Source organism: Lissotriton helveticus, chromosome 1_1 (genome assembly GCF_964261635.1).
Source record: "Lissotriton helveticus chromosome 1_1, aLisHel1.1, whole genome shotgun sequence".
Classification (NCBI taxonomy): Eukaryota; Metazoa; Chordata; class Amphibia; order Caudata; family Salamandridae; genus Lissotriton; species Lissotriton helveticus.
Genome location: NC_136057.1, coordinates 1279486737 through 1279505874, shown reverse-complemented (window position 1 = coordinate 1279505874; position 19138 = coordinate 1279486737). Strand labels below are relative to the sequence as shown.

At 42.2% G+C, this 19138-nt stretch overlaps 1 protein-coding gene and 1 long non-coding RNA gene across 4 annotated transcripts in view; one reads left to right on the top strand and one right to left on the bottom strand.

The window, feature by feature from the left end:
- The window catches only part of FAM3C (FAM3 metabolism regulating signaling molecule C), a 429441-nt gene that overhangs the window by 317694 nt on the left and 92609 nt on the right, over positions 1–19138 (bottom strand). The window lies entirely within an intron of this gene.
- LOC144822788 (uncharacterized) overlaps positions 1–19138 on the top strand; it is a 180796-nt gene that overhangs the window by 133860 nt on the left and 27798 nt on the right. For both annotated transcript variants that reach the window (XR_013608694.1, XR_013608695.1), the window contains exon 3: positions 11727–11829. This is a non-coding gene — a long non-coding RNA (uncharacterized LOC144822788). The remainder of the gene's footprint in view (positions 1–11726; positions 11830–19138) is intronic.

Below are 19138 nucleotides of genomic sequence, written 5' to 3'. Positions count from 1 at the left end.
CGAATCTTTTCCTGTAGCGCTGACAGCTTGTAATATATCTCTGTCTATTTTTGTTTTTGACCGTGTGATGGCGGCTACGGAAGCCGTTTGCACCGCTGCCTTCGCTGCCTCATCAGCCAATGAATTCCCTGCAACGTGAACGCCATCACGTTGATGACTCAGTGTATGTATCACGTGAGTCTTTGGTAGTTCTTTTTGCAAATGAACTACTTGTTCCCACAGCATTTTATGCTTGATTGTGCCTCCTTTTGCATCCTTAAAACCATTCTGAAGCCAGATCTGCAAGTATTCATTGTAAGACTGAACGCAATAATACGAATCGCACACTATGAGTGTGGGGAATTCTCGATCGGTATTTTCAAGCGCCATCTTGAATGCTAGTAGTTCAGCTCGCTGAGCTGTACAATCTCCTAGAGATTGTGTTTTAGTGACCGCTGGTTTAAATTTCCCTTCGTGCCAGCGACCTTTAACAATCGCGCACGCAGCACTGTAAGCTTGTTAACCCCCTACTGCGGGTTGTGCTGACCCGTCTGTATATATTATACAGCCGTAGTGTTCTAGAGGCAGAATTTCGATTGGCGGAGGACATTCAAATTCGTATTGGAGAAATTCTTGTGTTTTTAAGTTGGGATCAAATTCGTATACCACGTCTGTTGCAGCAAGAGAATTAGCCCACTGTATCCACCTTGGATGGAGTGCTTTAGCATTCGGAATGCTTGCCTTTGTTACCGCCTCCCGGGCTGGTATCGGTGTCACGATGATTATTCGTTTACCTTGTGCTAGGGCCCTTTCCTTTGCTACAGCAGTCTGTACCGCGGTCAGAATTTTTTCCGTTGGACTAAATTACATTTCAGCCTTTGTGTACAAGTGTGATTTGTATGCAATTGGTACCTTTTCTCCCTCATTAGAGGTCAGGTATGTGAATCCGCATCTTCCTGGGATGACTCGAATCACAAGATTACGTGTGTTATCACGTGTTTCTAATTTTGTTTTAATTAGCATGTCTGTTTGTAAAGATCTCAAAATTTCTGTGTGTTTTTGAGTCCAATTGATTCTTTTAAAATCTGGTTTTATTAGATCATAAAGGGGTTTGACCCTTTCTGCGTAATTTGCAATGTATGTTCTTCCGAAATTTAGGAAGCCTAGAATTGATTGTAAGTTTTTTAGTGTTCTAGGAGCTTGGAGTACAGCACATTTCTCTAGGAAATTGTCTGCCAAGCTTTTGCCTTCACTTGATAATTCATATCCTAAAAACAGGACTGTTAGATGGGCAATTCTTGATTTTTTAAAGTTGAATTTGTAACCCTCTGCTGCGAACCCAAGTATTATGGTGTTCACTCTCTTCAAGTGAGTATCCAAGTCATCATCTGTTAAGTAAATGTCGTCGACATATGATAATGCCTCGTCATCGTATGTTTGTAGTAATTCTGTTACTCTCTTTGAGAATAATCCTGGGCTGTTCTTGTGCCCCTGGGGTAAACGGCAGAAACTTTTTTGCGAGCCATTTACCGAGAATGCAGTCAAATATCTGCTCTCTGGTGCTATATTTTGACAAAAGAATCCATTAGAGATGTCTAATGTTGTTTTGTATTTTTTGCGCACTATGTTATTCATTAGTGCAGCACTATGTGAGTTTTGTACTGCAAAGGTTTTGCAACATGAGTTAAGGTGTCTGTAGTCCAAAACTAGACGATATGAGTTGTCTCGTTTGGAGACAGGAAACAAAGGATTGTTCATTTGTGAGGTGCAAGTTTCAATCACCCCCTGGTATTCAAGTTGATCTAGGATCTCTTTTACCTGTTTTTTAGCTTCTTGCTTAATTGGGTACTGCCTCTGTGCAGTAGGTTGTGATTTTAACTGGATTTTGTGAGGAGGAGAGTCCTCATCCCATCCTACATGATTTTTATATAAAGCAGGAGCTTGAGCTACTGCCCACTTTCTAGCAAGTGTATATTTTTTATGAATCGGAATATGATTTGAGAAGGCAGGCATAATTATTTCTTCGCCATGAGGGCACTCCCTGACAAACTCGGGTCGCCAGTCTCGTTCAGCTAGAAGGATGTCATAGCCCTGGGAGAGATTATCCCAAAAGAGACCCCTTATTTTTCTAGTCTTATCCCCCTCTATACGTAATGTTATTTCATATATTTTGTGAGGTTTGCTAACTCTGGTGTCTGCAGTTTCCACTTGAATATATTCATTCGTGTCCACTGTCTCCAGATGATTCATAAGGACTTTGCGAGCTATGCTCACTTCTGCTGCGCTGTCTAGCATTGTCTGAGCCCATTCTCCGTTTTTCAGCTGTGTCCTCAGTATTCTCGGCATCTTTGACTACTTTAATACTGGCTACCTTCTTTTTTGGAAATTGTAACTTTTTATTTGGATGAGCAGGTTCCTTGTCTTTGGACTTGACGTGCTCTTCCCTGTGTTCTGATCGTCCTCTTCTTTCCGATTTCTGCGAGGAAGTCTGAAAAGATTGAGAGGGATGTGTATCATTATCTTGATATCTATCAGGTTTCTTTATATTATCCCTATTTCTAAGGTTGTATTTTTTCCCAGAGGGCTCACTTTGGGGAGACCTGCGTCCTTGGTTCGGAGATCTTTCTCTCCGCCGAGGAGACCTTCCTCTGGACTGGAATCTTTTTTCTTTAGGATTGGATTGTTTGTTTCCATCCCAGCTCTTTTTTTTTTTTTTTTTTTTTTTTTGAGTGTTTCAATTATTTTTAATAAATATCTTTTCAGGACTTTCAATCAGTTGAGGTTTTACCGGTATTCCACCCAGACTATCCCTTCCTAGTTCTTCATAGGATTTCTCTATGATTCTGGCAATTTCAGTTGGTTGGTCTGCTATGTCTGTCTCTTTTAACCTTTGGCGGATCGCCACGTTTGCTGCTTCTCCCTTTATGTTGGCTAATAATATAGCCGAGACCTGCTTGAAGTCTTTCAGTAATTTCATACCAAGAGTTAAAGCGGGTTCTGGACCATATTCATCTTGAATTTGTTTTAGCACATCTGGTATTACTGACATGGATGGTACACCATGTGTTTTCGTGTATATGGAAGCAAAGACTGTACCCCAAGTGTCACAGTCCTCCACGTGTGGTGCGATTCCCATTGGAAGACAGATAGTCAGAATCCTGTGTTTATCTACAGGGGTGGTGTCTGGAAACACCGCCTCTATTTGAGTGATTTTTTGTGCTAGCCAGAAAGGTATTTGTTCCCGTTTTGCGGGTACTTTACCTAGACAGGACTGTATGTTCTGTGGTGTAATTTTATTTGTGTTACCCCGATGAGGGGTCAGCTGTGGAATTTTACTTGCTGGTTGGATTGTTGAAGTCCGCATTACATATTGGACTAATTGTCTATGTATTTTGATTAGTTGTTTTAGCTGTATTAGAAGCTCTGCTGCAGACATTTCTTCAATGTCTGGATGTGGTGTATATCCGGCTAGGACCGGCCACGTTGCTCCTGGTCTACCTAGTGGACCGAGCCTGGTGATGTGATTATTATGTTTTAGGGCGCCATCAAACAAGAGCAGGTGCTCTTGGAATTTGAGTGGTACTTCTACCTCCTCGAAAGGAGTGTAGGTATCCGGTGGTTCCTCTATTTTATAATAGTGGAACTCTTTTGTTACAGCGTTCGCTGCTGGAAAGTTCATCCATGAATAGAATAACTCTGTCTGCCGATATTCGTGTGCCTCAATTACGAATATGACTGTACCACCTCTCGATGTCAGTCCATTTTCTATAAGTTTTAAAGTTATAGATTTTCTTATGTTGACCGGGATGAGTTTTATACCCGGGTCATTTTGTAGCAGAGTATTATCAGCTGCTAGGAGTTCAGCTGCTAGTCTAGCTGTCTCCCTTTCATCATCACTGTCTACCATCAGGAAGGTTATTCTGTTTTTTTGCAGATCAGGTTTCTATGGAAACAAAGATTAGATGCACAATATTTTGGAACAGTGTATCCTTCAACGTTGACTAAACCAAGAACCATACATAGGAGTCTCCTCCTGCGAGGTTTGGCGGATATGACCTTTCAACCACTCCAGACGTCTTTGGAGTATTATGGGAAAAAAGGGGGTTCTGTGTGAAAAAGCACGACTGAGTTACTCTAATGTCTTGCCTTAGTTTTATCGCCTATCCAAACGTTTGGGCGCCATGTAGTGTAGTTCCTATTATCCCAATAGGCTCTGCGCATTGGAATAATATCTTCAATAGTATAGACCTAGGGCAGAGGTTAACTAGGTCTTCTACTGACGATATTAGACTTAAAGTTTTTGGTTTTGCCAGCTAGCTCAGAGTTCACTAGAAACTTTCTCGAATAGGCAAGGAGGAGTTTAACCTCCCTGGATAGACAAGAAGGGATTTCGTTTCTGACAACCATAGAACATGACAACTTTGCTCTCCCCTAATCAAGAGTGTATCTCTAGAGTCGTGTGAAAACAAAAGACAACTTATTTTACTCAGTCAGTACGTGCATTCTTAGTTTCACCAGATTGTAGAGAAAAGGAAGAGACGGGTGTGTTCAATAAAAGATGTTATTTATTGATCAGTCTCTTTTCTCGTACAAGAGAAATGAATCGATATTATTGCGATACTTATGGTTAAGTAAAGTGCATACAATAAAAGCAGAAGTATAAAATAATACTGCAGAAGCATTCATATGGTTTCTAAGCCATATGATATTTAAAATCGATAAAATAGATACATACATATATACATTGATTAATCGTACTCAACTGGTGCTTCTAACTACGCCTACCCCAGTGTACCTGACCTAAGCCTAATACGTGGGCGGGAGTAGATAAGTAGCAGTTTAAGTTAAGTTTGTTTTGCCAAGTGACTGACTCAAGAATTCTCTGTAAGGGGTGGTTCAGTTCTGTACCTGAGATCTAGAATGGTTGAGGGCTGGTATCTCTCGTCTCTGGTCTTGATATTCCAGCTGCCTGCGAGGGCCGCTTGGAAGCGCCGGAGCTGGATTTCTCGGCAGGAGAAAACAGCGTCTCGTTCTCAGCGCGTCAGGAAGGCGGGGCAGCGCGTGTGGGCTTCGCTCTCTGCTGGGCTCCTCAGCACGTCTCGCTGCTCCGATCTCGTCACCACCGCGTGTGTTTGCTTAAGGCAACGTCGGTAATATTTATACCTGTAAGGTGTCGAGATTGACGTAAGGATGGACATGGATACGTCAATAAGGATGTCATACGAACGGGCTTGTTCGCACATTCTTTTGCTGAAGTTCTTGGTGAAATCAAAACAATTGCCGCAGGGATTTTCCTAGGTTGTCATAGGTTTGATTTGTTTTGAGAACTCCGTATGCCTTATCAGGGGCTGGAGGAATAGTGCTTGTCTAATTAGATGGCATGCGTTATTACCTAATCAGATAACACGTTTCTGTGCCGTGGTGTGGCTTAATCCGATAACGTTTTTTGCACCGTGGGTCGGCTGCTAGTTAAGTATTAACCAGAACAGGGTCAGGAATAGGGGGATCGATACAGAACCTATAGGAATACATCACACTGCTAAGAAAATGGTGGAAAATCAAAATCAATGATGGTACTTTAGAATATTTAAATATCAATACTGAAAATGTATAATACTGAATTTCCAGCACTAACAGTTTAAGGGCTACAAAATTATTCATAACCTGTGGAAGAACAAGGACTGTGTGATACAGAGCTACCCCATACTAAGTTCACCAATAATGAGGTGTGGTTGACCAGGTGACATAGTGTTGGGTAAATCAGTGGCAAATCAGGAACACAATTCACAAGAGTTCACCCACTAGTCAAAATGGCAGTTAAGAATCCAAACCGGTAGTGCAAATTATTTTAAGCACCAAGTGGGCTAATGAGCTAGAATTTACTAGTTTGGTTCTATGGTATATTTCGTTTACAAGCCTGCATCTGACCAGTCTACTGGTCATTGTCAACTTTTTTACAGTACTGGTGGTGGCACCCATGGGACCACAAACACATACTGGAGTCGCTAGTCTGCCCAAGACCAACCTGGCTCTGGTCGTTAAGGCTACATATCAACTGTTGCCTCAACCCAATATTACTCCCAAACTGTAAGTGTAAAGAAGATTGTTTAAATGCTTCAAGAATCTGAAGTGCATCTTCGAGTCAGTACAACAAGATCCCCATGATAAGGGTGTGGAGGAAGAATGCCTCCTCATCCACCTCAGCAGTTGAATGGGGATAGAAGCACCACGCTGAAATGGGACAGAGACAGTGCAGGCTCATAACTCTCAATGACAGGTGAAGATAATGCTGCCCAAGTCCAGAAAATGCTCTTCTTAATGCTTGATTTTCTGGGCGTGACAACATCCTCATTCTTCTCAGAGAAGCTCAGTCTTTTGTGCTGCTCTTACACAGGTTTTTTGGTCAGATGGGGCAACAAACCCAGCACCCTTTCAGTGGCACACTTGTATAACAGAAAGTAGCATCCCATCAGAGGCATCCTTGTACAACAATGTAGACTTCTTGTATCAGGTTAAAGGTGTGATCCTCCAACAATCGCTCCGATGTGGGAGGAATATGGGGTGGGGAGAATAGAAAGGGTAGGGCATAGCCCCTTTGATCAAGTTGACAGCCCCACCTGACCAATGTAATGGATCTCCAGCCAGGAAGGAAGAAAATGCTGTATCCTACCTTCTATCGGCCAGGCATGAACCTAGAAGGGTGAACTGAGGTGGCTTGGCAGCTACTGCATCAGAGGAGGGAGAAGTTAAAGAGTGCTGCCCCTGCTGGCCTGAACCGTGTCTATGCAACCCCATAAGGACTTTGTCAGCTGTTGTAGTACAGGTTGGGAGGGCTGGAGTCGTCTGTGAGCTAGCCCATGGAATAACCTCTGAATTTTCTGTTTTGGTGGGGAAAATGTTCAGCAGGTGTCAACAGCCCCAGACAACATGCTGTAGTCAGATGTCCCTGAATCGTTCCAAATCAGCCTTTTCCTTAAACAGTCTAGAGCTATTGATAGGCATGTTCATTAGTGGCTCCCCAGATACCTGGTTCTCTCACCCCGGTATGCCTTCTCAGCATGGTATTGGTACCATCAGCTCTGCTAATTCAGTCTATAGTGTCCAGGCCAGCCTGGAGCACATACTTCGCTGCCACCTGACAGGCACATATCACTTGGGCCAAAAAGGCCCTCACGTTTTTGGGATGATCAGCATGATGTCGCTAGCCATGTCCCATTATGCATGGGTGTAGCCACCTAAGAGACAAACTGGATTAATCTACGTTCTACACTAGCAAAGAAAACATTCTCTTTCTGAAAGCATCTTGTCTTTCTGATTTCCTATCTGGAGGCATGAATAAGAAGAAATCTGGAGTGGCCTTACTTGCTGAAGCTTGAACAATCAGGCTCTCTAGTGTAGAATGCTTGGTCTGTAAGTACAGATCACCGGGAACGGTCTATGCCATCTAGTCGCAGGTCAACTGAACAGTGGGGGATAAGCATTGCTTTGCCCATTTAGCTAGAGGGAGCTAGAGGAAGGATTTTATTAAAAGGCAATGCCAGCTCAGATGAAGCTGCCCGTGATTGAAGAAACTGAGTTAACACATTTTACGAAATAGTAGGCAACCGCAATTCTAGTGCTTCAGTCTATCTGGGAACCATCACTGCAAACAAAGCACTTTCTTGTATTAGTAGACCAAGTGGAGAGTGAAGCACTGTTTCAGGAGCTGTGGCTAGCCCCCTGGCAATTCGTAAGTCTATATAATGAATCAATATAATGAAGAGAAAGCAATTATCCCCTTTCCTCATCATAAGTGTCCTGCAGACATAGATCTCTTGCAATGGGCAGAATCGGAGTCACAAACAGCATAAATGCTCAGCGAATACTGACTTTGAGGCAAACGTCTGGGAACACAATTAAGAGACTGTGGTATCAATACAGAAGGAACAAACATTGACTTTGGCGTTGGAGTACGGAAGTTGGTAAGACCTCTGCAGCAGTTCCCAGGGACGCAGACAGTGTTGGCCGCAGACCTACTGGCAGAAGTCATAGTTGAGAGCCCAGTGGCTCCTGAGGGTCTGAAGGTACGCCAGAGGAAGTTGCCACCTCCCGGGAAACTTTGGGCATGCAGAGACCAATTGCAGGATCAGTTCAGATCCTGGAGACATCAGAGGAATTAGACCTTTATCATAGCACCTTTGCGCCACCTTGCTAGACATGTAGTGACAGGATGGAGTGAAGTCACACTTGGCCTTCTTTCACTTGTGCCAAGAATTTGACTTCAACTTTCTGGAAGACTTCGAGCAAGCAGTGGAGCTTTCACCAGAGCAGTCTTGTGACCAGTATAAGGCCAGGAAACTGGGAGCAGAACCTATGCTTCGATTAGGACCTCTTCTTATGGTCAACAATGTAGAGTTTCGCATCCCAGTCCCGAATCGCCTTAGAGGGCATAAGAACAAACTTGTCACATAGCTTAGAGTTGTGGCAAGCACCACAGGCATACCTTGTGTGGGTGCAAGACTGACATCTGTTTTTTGCACTCTCACCCTGGCTTCAATCCTGCAGTTTTCGGTGGAGATATAATTCCCTAGCAATCAAGAGATGTTTTCTGCAGTTATGGGGAAACCGTCAAAGTTGGGAGCAGAGCTCCAGATCCACTTGAAATGCGTAGAAAGAAATTACGTTAGTGCACAGGAGTTGCACTTATATGTGACTCTGCTCATTCACTTTCAGGGCAGCATGGAATCACTGTGGAGCCATAAGACACCACTTACTGGCACAAGGTAGCATTGTTTTAAAAATTAACTAGGTCCAGTGTGGTATCTGGTGATATTCTAAAGCTTATGAATAATTAGTTACAAGTATCCATGCAAAACCATGTTAGCCACAAAGATGTTATGGGCAAGGAGGCGCAGCTTTTCAAGGCTATGGAGGAGGTTCATCCGACAACTCTTCCCCCCATTTGCAGATTAATCCAAAGCATCTAACATAACCTGCTTTCGAGGCACAGAAATAATGGACCACATCCTTGCCAACTTCTGTCGGCCCAAGTGGAATAGTTACTCCAACTCATAGGGAACAAACCTTTATGCCACAGATATCATTCAATCTTACATGTGGACACACTCTGATGGTTGCCGAGTGTAAGAACTTGGTCCATGGCACATCAGCTCAATCACTGCCACAAATAAGTGAGGCGTAGTTATAGACGTAAAAACGCTATGTGAAACATCATCAGTCTATATCGAAATCAGAAAAAAACGTTTTCATAATGGTGCAATAAAGGATTTCATTGAGCCCAGTGTTCTCTCAGTACAAAATAAAGATTTCATTTCTTGCCGATATAGTGATTGAAACAGCTGAAGACAGGAAGAAGTTAAGAAACAAAAAAACTGGATTGAGGGAAAAACATTACGTAACACTCTAAATATTAACTCAAGGCTACACCCAAGGTTTCTGGCAGATATAAAAGTTTCAAATTAATTATCATACCACAAAACTGCCAAGTGAACTCATTTTGAAATGGGAACAAAAGGAGCAGGGCGGAAGCGTGGAATATTTCTCGGATGCACAACTGAGCCGAAGGTGTTAAGAAATCACGGAAAAAGTAATTATCAACTAATCTTAGTGCATTCACCGAAGGAATCAGAAAACCTCCCTGACAAAGAGTATTTCACGAGTAGACTGAGTGAATAGACCTTTCTAGGGGAATAGTGAAGCACTGGTGAATCAGATGGGGGCATGAAGAGAAGTAAGTAAAGTAAACCAACTCTTACTGGAAAATGAACAAACTACTACATTTTACTGAAATAAGAAAGAGGAAGATTACCTAGGAATTGCCAGCTTTTTGTGGGTGACAACCTGCGCATATTCTGAAACTGTGTCATCAGAATATTCACTTTTTGCTAATCAAATATGTAATAAGGTGCAATTTGAAACATTAATTGTCTTCATAAAGGGGAGAAACAGCAACTGATTGCATGCTGTTTTAAATTAATGAAATACCTTGATCGAGAGATGAAGGTCAAAGACTGGGGAAGAGGTTTGGAGGCAGCAACTAAATGGCAGGAAATTTTGATTGACAAAGCAGAATTACAACTCCGGAGGTGCGGCTGATTTCCACTGCTACAGAGAAAACCTAGTAGTTAGAGCTGCATCATATGAACTGAGTTGATTAATGATTTATCACAGAAAAAGATTTATGTGGTGCTCTTTATATGGTCATAACGCTCAACTTTCAATCAGGATGGGTTTAGCCATTATGTTTTTTAAGGACTTTGTATAGAAGGGCACTTAATATTTTGGCGAAATGATTACAGACAGACCCAGAACATCTAATAGAGGTGCTTGATAGACGTCCAAATCCTAAATTTGGGAACTCATGGAAACATTTGACTTATGTTATTTACAAGATTCAAGTGACAAGCCTTATTCACAAAACATAGTAAAACTTTTGTAGGGCTTTCCTTCAACCTACATTAATACTATTTACCGATTTTGTATTGTTGAACCATCTCAGATTATGACATTATTAAATACTATATTTTATCCTCCCTGAAGGTACAAACAAAAGAAAATTCCAGATGGGTAGAAGATCCTCAGTTCATTAAACCAATGTGGACAGAGATAGGAGCTTAATTTTGATAGGCATGGAAATTGCTGATTTTGTGATTGTTTGGAACTCATTAAAAGCACTATTTCATATCCAGATGAACACCTCAGATTATACCAATCATGTCCAGTATTGCCAGACTAAGCATAAACTGAGGAGCCCACTATGACTAAGGCTCCAACAAGAGGGCCAACTGAAGGTTTCTATAGGCATGGATGTATAAGTCTGATTTTCTTAAGGCTTTTGTCAAGGATACCATGGAAAAATGTTGGGCACGTGTAGAGGGCAGACAGAGGTTCTATACACCAGCCTAGTACATACATTAAGGGAAAACACATATATGTCAACCATCGCATAGGATTGGTGGTTGTTATACGTCAGACTCCCTACGTAAAGGTGCTGGTTTGCAGGACAGAGCTCCTGAGTTTCCAGAGAATTCCTGAAGCCGGTGGTGAGGGGCAATGAGCACTAATCTTATAAGGAATGTAGAAAATGAAGAAGGTCCACTCATGTCAAAGCAAGCATCAGCAGAAAGACGTGTGCAGATGTACGTATTAAAGGAGAAATACAGGCCTAAGCGGTCTTCATTGGAAGAATAGAAAGCACAGATTGAGTCAGGACCTGGGACGTAGACATGAGCTTTAGTAGAATACAGAAATATAATTAGACACATCAAAAATAGAAGGTCACCGATCCGCATTGAAGAACACATGTTTTAGAAAATATGTAGATAAAGCAGCACATAGACGCAGAATAACTGGGAACATAGGCCTTGCAGAGAAGTAGACATGTAGGGAGTAGAGCATTGCTAGGCTTCAAAGCACAAGATAAGCCAAGGACACCGGTAGTGCAGCTGTGGTGTAGAAACGTAATAAATAACACTTGCACATTAGTTGTACTTCATAAACTTATGATTGGATGTTTTTGCAGAAAGAATTATCTTTTTAAAGATAATGTTGTGCTTGCGCAAATGTTAATTTAATACGCAAATGTATGACGTATTTGTGATTATGAAGATATAAAAGAAACTGTCCTCCATATTGTAAGTTGAAGCTCAAATTCCAGTTCCACAGAGCTGACTGACCTTTCACGCTCTTTTAATTAACTGTGTACTATATTGTCAACAGAAGTCGTGTCATCCTTTTCTTTCTTTCAGCAATATTTGGAGAGCCAGCCAGGAGTTCATTTCACCTCGCCCAGACTGCGCCCAAGGAAAATGCTGCCTGCCTTCAATTGAATAGACACTGCGTAAATATCAGGTAAGCAGACACCGAGTGTAATATTAAAGTCTGCCAACTCAAGATGGTCAGGTAAGTTCCGAGGTTGAGTGTCAAAGGGGGATGTGGGTGGAATCGCACTTTGTAACTTAACATTTTGAACTGCATGACTCTTTCGCAAATATAGTATAGAAATGCATGCATGGGCGTTTTCTTTTCCTTTTATCAGGATGGAATAATATGAGAAATGAAATGTGGTGATTCCCGGTATACACCGGAAGACCAGCTAGTGTGAAGTCCTCTTTGAAACAGAAGGGAAGAGACACTCCTTCGGGGAGTGACCTAAAAGGCAGTAGTGTATTACACAGGAGACAGCTCTTAGAAGACCCCCCCATAAATGAGGCCACTCCAGATATAACCATAGAAGTAGTATTACACAGACTAGCGATAAGTATGCTTGATGTTCACAACTTTGGCCTCACAGTAGAATATGTAAATTCCGTACCACTGCATAAGATTAACAAGTGTTCAACGCTACTATAGGTTAGTGATATTCCTAGAACACAAATATATTTGTGAAGGAAACAGGTTCAGAAGGAACATAAAACAGTGGGCACACGAACAATGAATCAAAAGTGAGACATATTACATACACATAAGGAAGCACACACATTCTTAGGAGACCCATCTGGAACACATGATAAAAACTTTTCCTTCAGACTCCAATACAAAAGTATTGTAAACATTGGTACAGAGGTACCAAGAGCCACGCCATCCTTAGCCAAACAACAGGACATTCGACAAAGACATAATTGAACACAAATTGACTCACATTCACACTAATTGAAAGAAAAAACAGAAAAGGTAAGCCACCCTGTCTTTATGGCGGGTATTTCGCCATACAAAAAAAACAAACGTGAAACCAACAGCACCCGAAGAGACACAGTCCCCAGAGCAGCCCCCGCACTATAGTCTTTACCCCATTCTGCCAGCTGCAGGGTACCAAGATCCTGTTAGAGTTCCACCTAAAGAGGAGAGGCAAAAATCATGGGGAGATGAGGCACCTTCTGACCCCACTCCTACAACTCCTAGGACCGGTCCAGAACCGGACCAAAGAAACAGACTCAAATGAATTGCAGCACACTGTTAGACAGGCAGAATGCTCTAGAAGCCCTGCTCCTCTCGGAGGACAATGGACTACGGGACATGTTGTTGTTCAGCTAGAAGACACTTCTGCTGAGACAGAGATGCAACTGAGGAATGGATAAGAGAAGATTAAGGATGGGAGAGGGACACAGACACCATAATATCATAAATCCTGAATGAGTTACAAGACGTTGGTGGGGGCAGAAGATTAGGAGTGGGAACACCGGTCTAACAGGGGTGCAAATGAACAGAACACTAATCGGAGACAATATAATTTCTGTCCGCATCCTCCGCAGGGGTCAATAATGGCAGGAAGAGACACCTCACAAATGTGGAAGAAGTCAATCCTAAAACAGAGTAGGTCAGATCTGACACACATGGAGGTAATAGAATATAAGGAGGGTTGTTACTATTGCTGACCTGATTTGGATGAATTGACAAAATGGACTAAAAAAGAGGGAAGAAGCCATTACCCAGGGAAGGATCTTTTCAAACCATCGACTAAGCAACTGCTGAAGTTCATATACGGCAGGGACAGGGCATCCCAGATTGAAACTATCCATGTATGCAAGAGTGCCTTGCAATCCGGGAAGAGTATGCTATAGACAAACCAACTGAAGTGATTTGAAGCAACAGACCAGAGGTTAGGCCCAAGACCAGTAAATCCTTGACCTATAACTCAGTGACCACTCATTTTCAAGGGTGGGCAACTGCTCACGTACGTACCATGGCTACAAATGGATAACGAGAATTTAGAGGGATCCCTACCCCCCGCTGTTGGAGGGAGCAGGAAAATGGATAGAATGGTTTGAGAAACAGACTGCTGAGGTGAATCTCGCTTTGGGCAATGCTAAAAATGTAAGTTCTATAGTGGGAGATGAAGTCAGTACCATTTTTATCAGAGCAGGATTCCCTCAAATAACATTAAGAAATACACATTTTGACGGGTCATCCTTCAACAATTATCAGTCAATAGGTCTGGGATGCGCTCCGGCAATCATACCCAGACAGACCAGACATTGGAGCTCTTATGGCAGAGTATAAAACAGACTGAAGACATTGAAGAATTAATCACCAGAATGAAAGAACTATGGGTACATGTAGCTGGATGCAATTAGGAAAACACTGGAGGGAATGTAATGTTATTTTATAATGTATTGAAACGGAGTAGAGGGAATAGAGAGTAAATTGTGGCCAGAAGTACAAGCCAATATAATGATTATTTCAAGTGGAAAAAAAGGAAAGGACAGAGCAGGCAGAGAGGGCCACAGCAAAGTTGATTAAAAAGAAACTTAAACAAGCATTGGCATAGCCAATAGGTCTCGCCTTTGGGACCTTATAAGTAAAAAGCGAGACCTATTGGCTATGCCAATGCTTGTTTGTTCCAGTGGTTACTGAAATGAGCCTGACGTTCTACTCATCTGCAGTTTGCCCTGAGCTGGCGTGGGGAGAAGTCACGCCTGACCATGAAGCCTTTTAATTACAAGCTTATTAGTCCCAGAGCTTCATATTACAACATAATTTTGGCGACGACTTGCCGGCTCAATGACAAAGTCGCAGCGTGAACTTCAAGATCCCGTGAAAGCAGTCAGGAAAACAAACCCATGAAGGAAGGTTGAGAGGAGCACTTGACACCCCCATGAGGATTGTAAAAGACAGTCTGTGGATTTGGTGTCAATGCGCAAGTGCAGCAGAAAATGAATGTGGAACGTCGCTGAAAGAAAGAGGAACTAGCGTGATATGCTGTAAAGTGAAAGAGACACCATGTTTAAGTGTAGCAGGAGGATTGTTTTTTAATAGCGGAAAAAAGCAAACTTGTGAAAGCGATTAGTTGAGGCAAGCGCAAGACATCCCATCTCTAAAAGTACATTTTCGATATAAAGACCACTGTCACATTGACGCAGTTCGATATTGTGTGTTGCAGCGGAGGCACAGCGCAAGGTAATCAGATACAGTGGGGGAGAGATAAAACAAGAGCGGCCGGGAAACTGAAAGTACGGCCGGCCAGCCATGATTAATTAGGGGAGGAGAAGCCGCAGAGCGCACGCTGGGCGAAGCCCTTTGATGTGCTGTGCGGCCGTGAAAAAATGCAATTAGGATGGAGGGAGGGAGGCTGATGCGCGTGCTTGTTTGGTCACGTGATTCACGTGAATTCAAAGAAAACCGCAGCAAAAAGCCCTTGGTTTGACGAGCTTTTTGAGCACTTGAATTCTAGCTCCGCTCAATGCGCTTGCGCGCATTGATAGGTCGCGAGACCTAAAAACCAAGTACAGAAGGGGCACTTTTAGAAGCACCACAATAAGCTGTCACCACCAGTGCAGTGGTAGGCACCAGGAGAGCAACCAGTATGCAAAATGGGAAAGAGATGAGGAGGTTTTTGAGGTGGCCTAGGGTCAGTGCAGGGAAGAAGACAAGGAGGATATAGGCCAGGACAACAGTGTTATTACTGTCGCAATATGGGTAATTTCGCAAAAGAATGTTGAGCGAAAAAGAACGATGAGCAAGCTCAGAAATGGATCGCACCCCAGAGGCAGATGGGGCCACAACAAATGCAATGGGCTCCCCAACAACAAGTGACCCCAGCAGGTCCCTCAGGTTAGGTGGACTGCACAACAAGGGCAAATACCACAGCATATGCCCCAGGTTGTCAGAAATACTACAGGAGGACCCACACAGGTCCAGATAGTACAAGGAAGTAATCCCTTTTCTGCACAACCCCAAAAGTCCAGAGGGACACCAACCAACAGCTATTAACAATGAGAAAGCCCATAGGCACAAAGATCGGGTGATTCGAGCAGTGCTCGAATCACCCGATCTTTGTGATTATAATTGTACCTACTCAACTAGGTTCGAGGCACGCCACACAAGAAAGATGCAATATGATGACATTACCCACATGACTGAAAGTAGGGCGGATACTTTCGCCTTTGATGAAGATGCAAGTGCACGCATATACTCCTTGATACAAGAGGATACCACTGAGTTCGCAACAAACAAAACTAAAGAGCAACATATCAAACAACTATTATACTTAACAAGAAAGACAATAAATCAGAGACTCCATGCCAGTACCTTAATTAGGTACCATAAATCGCAACGGATTCCAAGAGGACTGAGGATCCCTCTAAAACCCTCTTTATGTAAAAATAGCAAGCAATTTGTCGACAAGTGGTATGCAATTTTGAATAAATGCAGCCTAGATCTAATTTTGTTAATTATTGAGGAGTTGTCGAAAATACTACAAGAACTGAATACTGAAATTGAGGGAGTTCAGGAAGAACTGAAGAAATTCATGAGTACAGAAGAACTGGTTAAAACGTTGGAAGATATCAATCAACAACTAGTAAAACACACACAAGAGGTGAACGAACGTAAAATCAGAAAATACCGTCGGGATACCCTCGACTATAAACTTGAGGAAGTTTATTCATGGGCGGAGGTCTATGCAAAAAGAAGGGTTAACAGAAGACAAAATTCACAAACGGATTCCTCGTCTACAGGGAGTGAGGCATCCACTCGGAGTGGCCAACAAAAGACACAGACACAGGGATCGAAGGAAATACCGTCAACCTCTGCACAAACGCCTTTTTTAGAGTCAGGCCCAGACAAAAGGGCAGACCCAGGAGGAGCAAAAAACGTGGAAAAAGAGCTAGAGCAACCAACGACAAAGGACAAACCCAAGAGGAGGAAATAAACGCAGAAGTAATGGATGAAAACAACTTAGTTATTAATATATCACACAAACCTATGACTGATAAAGAATTGCAAACATTACAGAAAGGTATGTCCTTTATTCCTACCACAGGAACCGATGCCCTTGAACTAGAAGTGAGTTTATTCAAGCTCACACGGAAACTACGTCTCAGAAATTTCTTTGACAACGTTATGACAGAAACTACTAGTACAGAACCAGATGAACTAAAAGGTCTCAAAACATCGAGTAAATACTTGGCACCAGTCAGCCATAAAGCCATTGACTTATTTGAAACTTTATGTAAGCAGGACTTACTCTCGATCAACCCTCACTGCAAAAAACATACCAACATATCGCCAGGAGAACTTAAAATCATTAGAAATATCAGTCAGGATGAAAGTATACTATGCCAGAAAGCAGACAAGGGTGGTGCCCTTGTCATCATGGATCGATCATATTATGACTCAATGGTCAATCAACACCTTAAAGACACAAACCTATATATGAGTATCACTCACAATCCAACTAGAGAAATACAAGATACCCTGATGCAAATCCTGCAGAAAGCAGTAGAAAATGGCACCATTAAAGAAAAGACCAAACAATATCTCACACAAGCAGACCCACGGAGCCCGTCATTTTATATGACGCCGAAAATTCATAAAAATTTGTATGAACCCCCGGGCAGACCCATCGTGTCTACGGTCAAAAGCATACACGAACCAGTCGGGAAATTCCTCGATAAATACCTCCAATTGTTCGCAGTGGAAGCTCACTCGCACATCAAAGATACTACTGATTTTTTAAAGAAATTGGCGGATATAAAAATCAGTAAAGAACAAGTAATCTACATGGCCACAATAGACGTTCAAGCCCTCTATACGTCAATACCCCACTTATCAGGCATTGAGGCAGTAGAAAAAGTGCTACTACATAGCCACTATGAAGATACTATGAAAGTTTTTTTGATGGAGCTTCTAGAGTTTACCCTCATGCACAGTTACTTTAAGCATGGTGAACAGTGGTACATCCAGAAGAGTGGTACAGCCATGGGAAATTCGGCAGCGCCTACGTATGCCAATATTTTTATGAGGATTTTTGAGGAGACAAACATTTTGAGTCAAAACATCTGGAAAGAGCATATCAAACTATATGTTCGTTTTATTGACGATATTTTTATTGTTTGGGAAGGTGCTAATGAAATTCTGATATCAGAAATCTCTAAACTCAATGTGATAGATGAACGTATTAAGTTTACCTGGGACATTCAGGATAAAACCATCAATTTTTTAGATGTGAATGTAATTCGAGGAGAATCCAGTTTTGAAACGACTCTTTATAGGAAAAGCACAGATCGCAATAACCTATTAAGCTTTGGCAGCTTTCATCCCCCAGCACTCAAAAAACATTTGCCACTTTCACAACTTATGAGGGTGAAAAGAGTCGTCTCGGACCAACAAAAAGCAGAAATTCAGATTACAGAAATGTGCACACGTTTTGAAAAAAGAGGCTATCCTCAAGCCATACTGAAAGAAGCTACAGACAAAGTTAAGGGACTAACAAGGGAGTCTTTGTTGAGCAGTAAACCTGGTTCCAAGGAGCAGCGGATGACATGTGTCAGCAAATTTTCCACAGCAAGTACAGCTTTTAAAAACATCATTAAGAAACAATGGGCTATCTTACGCATAGAACCGGATTTCAAAGGAGCTTTTGAATTAGATCCTTTGTTTGCTCACACACGCTCAAAAAACATTGGTCAACTATTGAAAACCCAAATCAAAACTGATCCATATAGGATTTGGAAAGGCACATTACCGTGTTTAAATTGTAGCAATTGTGGGAATATAAAGAAGGGCAATCAGCTATCACCCCCAGAATTCAAAGAAAGCATTAACCTACAAGTGAATGGCACATGTGACTCTATGAACGTAAGGAATTAGTTACTTACCTGTACACTATAGTTCTCCAGTATTATCTTTCATAGATTCACATGCTTGTATCTTCCCCGTCGTCATGGTGGGAGTCTCACGGTAACAGAATGACCAAGCAGTATCATAGAGAAGAAAAACTGCATAGAAAATCCCCATAGGGGCTGTATTATTTGGTAACCAGACCATATCTTTGTTTGGACCAAAAGCCAGCCAATCAGCATTGCTGCCCTGCCCTCACACTCCCCAGCAGAAGCTTCCTGCCTCAGATTTCCGTCCCCGAGTGAGAGACATGGATAAATACCGAGAAACAGGATCTGCCTGAGAAACGGGGAGGCGGGCGGGCGCATGTGAATCTATGAAAGATAATACTGGAGAACTATAGTGTACAGGTAAGTAACTAATTCCTTCTCCAGTATTACATCTTTCATAGATTCACATGCTTGTATCAGAGTAGTAAGCAGTGCTCACCAAATTAGTAGCGTTTCCAGGACAGAACTAAAAAAGGAAGCTCTGCCGTAAGACAAAGGTATAACAATACACATCATAATATAAGAAATACGATAAATGCATGTTGACACAT